This window comes from Malus domestica, chromosome 06 (genome assembly GCF_042453785.1).
Source record: "Malus domestica chromosome 06, GDT2T_hap1".
Taxonomy (NCBI): Eukaryota; Viridiplantae; Streptophyta; class Magnoliopsida; order Rosales; family Rosaceae; genus Malus; species Malus domestica.
The window spans coordinates 28,006,559-28,012,210 of record NC_091666.1 but is presented as its reverse complement, the minus strand read 5'-3'; the positions used below and the strand labels follow the sequence as shown (position 1 = coordinate 28,012,210).

The 5,652-nt window shown below is 36.6% G+C and overlaps 1 long non-coding RNA gene across 1 annotated transcript; it reads right to left on the bottom strand.

Annotated features, from left to right (window-relative positions):
• Nucleotides 1-2,422: 2,422 nt before the first annotated feature.
• Nucleotides 2,423-4,454, bottom strand: LOC114825371 (uncharacterized). Its single transcript, XR_011582113.1, has 2 exons — nt 4,317-4,454; nt 2,423-3,155 (listed from the first exon to the last, which is right to left on the bottom strand). It is a non-coding gene; the product is annotated as an uncharacterized lncRNA (long non-coding RNA).
• Nucleotides 4,455-5,652: the final 1,198 nt, after the last annotated feature.

Sequence of the window (5,652 nt, the reverse complement as noted above, 5' to 3'; positions counted from 1 at the left end):
ATTCAGCAAAAGGTTGGCGTGTACACTTGTTACTTTCACTTGATACACTGACTCGATATATATAAAAAACACAGCACAAATACAATAAGTCCTAATATTCATATTGAACTAAAATGCCTAAGAGAAACTAAAGATATATTTCTGCCCCACGACAACAATTCCCTTTCCCCTCCTCCCATAAAAAAATTCCGATTTCCAATTCAACCAAACATATATCACATATAAAACTAAATTCTCATATAATTTTATAAATTTGCTACAGTCAAAAGCTACTCTTACTCGAGGATGAATAAGAGTAGCCATGCCTGGAGAAAGTACGTAAAAGTTTACTTCCACCAACCAAAAGAGCACAAACCTGCAAAACCTAGAACTTGTTTTTAGAAAAAAAATAAAATACAAAAAAAAACAAAAACAACTTTATGAGGCACTTTCACATATATGTCGATCTCATATATGCCATCACTCGATTTAACATACAAGCGTGAAAATTAAATACGCAAGTACTAACAGAACTCTCCATCACGAATATCTGTCCATATTTGAGCATTCCAAAAACCCCAACAGACATATATAGAGTGAAAAAGAACACAATAAACCTAATGAACTCAAATGGATTAGGGTAGAGATATTTATCTGCAGACTCATGACACCTTAACTTGCATATCATAAGTCAAGCAATTATTTCCCTTAGGTGATGACAAGCATAGCCCAGTGACAGACAGGTCCTATGAATATGCCAAAATATGTGATACCTCATTACAAAGGAAAAAGAATATCTAAGCCTAAAATACTCTGGACACTTAACCTGGTGAGATAACCAAACATTCAAAATAGTAAGTCACGAGTAATTTCAAGGGCAGGAAGAGGATAAGCTAAGTAAGCCAGAACACCTGGCCTGGGTTCAGCCGTTCAGGCCCCCTTGTATTCTCGATCTCACGCTTTCAATCATCAAGTTCTTATTACTAACACTTATACTTCGTGCTCAATTACGTTCTACACAAGTAATAAATAGTTACTTGTTCTACACGAGTGGCCGGCCTGCCAAATCACAAAACTTTTGTTAGTTCTAGAAACCTGATAAAGTCGAAAGCTAGACTTGTTGATCAAGGAAAGCTACACTCATTGATCAGTACTCAAACTCGAGGATGAGTAAGAGTAGCATTGTTCTATATATTGGAAAAAAGAAATGTGACAGTTCCAAGCGAAATGCTCAAGATCTTTGTGTAATTGTGCGAAAAAAAGTTTGGGAAAATTTCAAGGGTTGATGAAATGCTTGTTTCGAGGCAGAAAAAGAATGAAATATGCTGGTTTCATTTGTGTTGCTGCCTCCCTCAGCTCTCCAGAGCTATACCCCAATGGACAAGCTTTGCAAGAGGAAACATTCGCTGCCGAATGACGTGGACTATTACATTGAACTTTTCTAGTTGAATTTGTTTGCATGTTTGACCTTTTTTAACATGGCAAGCCACTGTTGGTCCACTCCTTTCGGACGCATTGTAGTACAAAAACATAGTCCTTGTCTGAAAATTTGATTTGCCCTGCTCGTAATGAAAAATAATGAACAAAGAGCAAGAAGAAAGAAAAATGCACATATTTTCCATACAACAATTTTTTGGGATCGCAGACATTATAAATTTTATGTAAGAGCTGATTTAATTAGATAGTTATTGAATATCTTCTTAATCAACTAAATACGACCCTTATTTGATCACAACAATAAAAAAAAATTGCACATTTTTCTAAACCATTAGTAAAAGCAACTCACTCGAAAACGCAGTCTATTTTCATAGTCTTTACGATAACTATCTTTTGCATAAATAAATATAATAAAGACGAGAATTTTATGTTTAATCGACTACTCAATCTTTTTCTACTCAAGAACTAGTACTACTTGTTAGTTGTTTTCTTGTACGATCAGTATTAAATCACCAAAGGCTTTCAGTGAACTATTGAAGCTATCGAGAGAGTACCAAATGCTGACAGTGACGAAGGTTACCGATGTCTCATAATATTTCCTTTTTCAATTTAGGGAAAAAAAGAAGAAGATTGTATGTTTGTTGTATATTTAAAATATATTTTGAAAGGACAGAAGATATTTTCCCCTTCAATACAATTATGAAGGCTTTGGCCATTTGGGGAAATTTGCAACGTATTGTTCAAGGGAATCATGAATGCAGCAGCTGCACTGCACAATTAACCCCAACAACAATCGACCTGAAACTAACAGAGAAGGACCATATGCACCCCAACAACCGTTACTTATGCGAAATATCTACAAAACTCAAAAGACCAACATTAACTCAGAAATGCAGAAGCTTGCCTGCTCGAGGGCAAGGTGTATGTGAATCGTTCACTACAATTGTCGATTCAAAACACACGCACACCCTTAAAGCAAAAACACCACCAGTTCAAGCAAATCAAATCAAAGCAAAACATCGATCCAAATTAATAGGCGCTGCACAGATGATTCTCCAAGGCGAGTATATGCAAAGGACAACCAAATTAAGCACAGAAAACACGGAACTATCTAGCTTAATTATTCCAAGACATACGTGGGTCCACAACAACATATTTGTAACCTAGAGCACTAAAATGAAACGGTAATTCAAAAGCTGCAGCACACATGCACCCAGTCCTCCTCAGCAAAAGTTGCAGCACACATGCACCCAGTCCTCCTCAGCTTCAGCAATCAGCAAGTGGTATATCATCGAGCAAACAGGGGTGCAAGGGCGCATCCCCTCCATTTTTCTCAAGTAGTTTTTTAAAATGCGGGCAGTCATTAAGCATGTGGGTACCAATCTCATAACAATAAACACACTCAAGGAAAACAGCACGCCCCCACTTTACTACATAGCCCTTGCCAACCTGAGTTACGCCCTTTGGGAGCCGTTTCCTCCAGGGGCACATACCAGGAAAGTGTCCATACTCAGAGCAAATTGGACAAGTAGACGGCATAGAGGAAAATGTGCCTGGCTTGATTATGAGTTTAGGACGGGCTAGGCATGTGGGATTATTGTCCTCCTTGAGAAAAGATGGAAGAGTATTCTTCTCCTCAAGCTGGAGTTGAATCTGAGAGTCTTGAGCAGCCTCTACTTTTGTGAGATGAGTCGTCGGAGAGTCTTTAACAGAAATTTTTTCTTTATTCTTATCTGCGTCTGTGTTTTAGAGAAAATGTACAGATACATTAATTAGTGGTGGACCAAAGATTTAGCTCATGTGGGGCATAACAAACAAAAACAAATTAACTAAATATGTTTCAACAAATTATGAGAGCGAGGACATTCATAACTTGAGACCACTTTAATATTAGAAAGAGAACAAACACTATACCAATACCTAATAACTGGTAAGATACCTAATATATGAAAGTAAAAAAATTTGACCTTTCACAATTAATAGCATTTTTAATAAGTTAATCACAATTAATAGCATTTTTAATAAGTTAATTTACAATTCCCACTCTCACACTCTCAGAAATATAAGAGGTCGCACTTGGTGCGATGGCAAGTGCCTTCGCCCATGAGCGGTAGGTCTCGGGTTCGAGACTTGGGAGCAGCCTCTCCATAAATGGGAGTAAGGCTAACCGACATTCACCTCTCCCAGACCCTGTGTAAAGCGGGAGCCTTGTGCACTGGGTACGACCGACACTCTCAGAAATATGAAACACGTTTTCAATGGAGAACTGAAAAACTGCTACTCTCCCCATTCATACTATTCTCAAACACAACATCATAAAAGAAACGAGAAGTTCGCGAGGGAAGATGAAACTAAACGAATTGCAATCCCTATGTGGGTGGGTAATTCCTACAGGTATGTCTCAGACTTTCCTCCCGATAGTTCTTAAAGTTCTAAAAGCTCTGTAAGCTCTGCTTTAACTGTGTAAGTATTCTCTTCCCTAATTCTACAAGTTCTGCTTTAATTTTGTTGACAGGAGTTAAAAGAATTTCGTGTTTCTGACATTTGAAGCAGCAAAAGCAGTCCTCAAGAAGACAGTGTGATACTTAATTGATTGAGAAATGAGTATCGAGCTTAGCTACACAATTCGGTTTAAAATTCATTGTAAATTAAATCTCTGGCTATTAATAATTAAACACTAAAAAAAAAAATTAGGCATCAAGTCAAGCAAAACCTTAAAAACAGGGTGCAGATTGCAACAAACATATGCAGCCGGAATTGAAATGCATGAAACCCTAATTAAACATAATGCTGCTGCCAATCTTCCCCTAAAAGCAAAAATTGAAACAGATAATCGCCCCCTCACAAACCCTAAAACCTAAAATTGAAAAGAATAACAATACTAGGAGTCCGAATCTCACCTCGGAGCTTTGTGGGTTGGGCCGGAATTGGATTCTCCCCCTCCGCGGATTCTCCTGATCCGCCTTCGAATCGGCTTTTCATTGTTTTGTGCTTGTCACAGAGAGAGATGTTTGGCGGCAATGCTTATTTTTCTGAATAGTTTTGGGGAATACTTAAACTTTCAACGATTTGACTATAATACCCTTCTCGTTTAACAGATTATGTTTTCTTTTCCTTATTTCTATTTATTTTGCTTGTAAAATTAATCATGGTTAAATTACATTTTACGCTCTCAAGTTTGATGTCAATTGTAACTTCATATAATATTTTTAAAATATTTTAATTTCATACTTTCTTTCCAGTTTCATACATCCGTTAAAAAATTTGTTAAGTGATAACGTGACAAATATAGAGTTCACATTTATGCTGATATGAATGCCAACCTTGCACCCTGTGAATTAAAAATAATGAAAAAGGATTAGTTAGTAAAAAATCAATTTAGGTTTTAATTAAAAACTTTAAAAAATTGAAAAGATGATCTTGGGCAAAGCTTGCCCCAATAACCCCATCTCATCCTCAACTCCATCCCATTTCCTCTGTGCTTGTCTGCAACCAAAAATTTGATTCTTGGTTTGGGAAGCTTCTTTCGCCGCCGCCACCTCCTTGATTCGAGTCCATCCCCATATGCATGTTCGTCTCTAATAAGTCCGTCAATGACATCCTTACCGGCTTTGTTGTCCCCGACACCGCACCCTGCATGGGACTACTTTCTATAAAGTGCTTTAGGTGGCTCTACTACTTCCATCTCTCCCGATGACACGTTATTTCCCATTTATTCTCCCCCCTCGTCGACTTCCTCCAACTCTTTATTATGTTTAAAACTAATTAGAAAAAGAGACAATTGTATGAGGTTTGAATGAAATATTAAAAAAAAGTATGTGAATGAAATGTTTTAAAGATGTATGAAATTGCAATTATACTCAAGCAAAAATGGGCAAAATGTAATTTACCCTTGTTTTTAAATTTATATGCATTTAATTATTAGTGCTACTAGAAGACCAACCTCATTGGCCTATTTCACCACCCCATTATAATCTCACTCACTATAAAAATTAAAATTAAAATTAAAATTAAAATCCTATTTTTCCACCCACTATTAATCCTAAAATAACCTTTATCACATCACCACACCATTATTATCCTCTTGGGAAATTTTATTTAGACTCATTTATTCTCTTTTTACACCCAACTTATTATTTTTTATCTTGAAATTCTGAATGTGCCCAACAATTCTCTCTTTCCACTCAAAATGAAAAAAAAAATAATAATAATAAGCACTAAGAAACTCCTGCCATC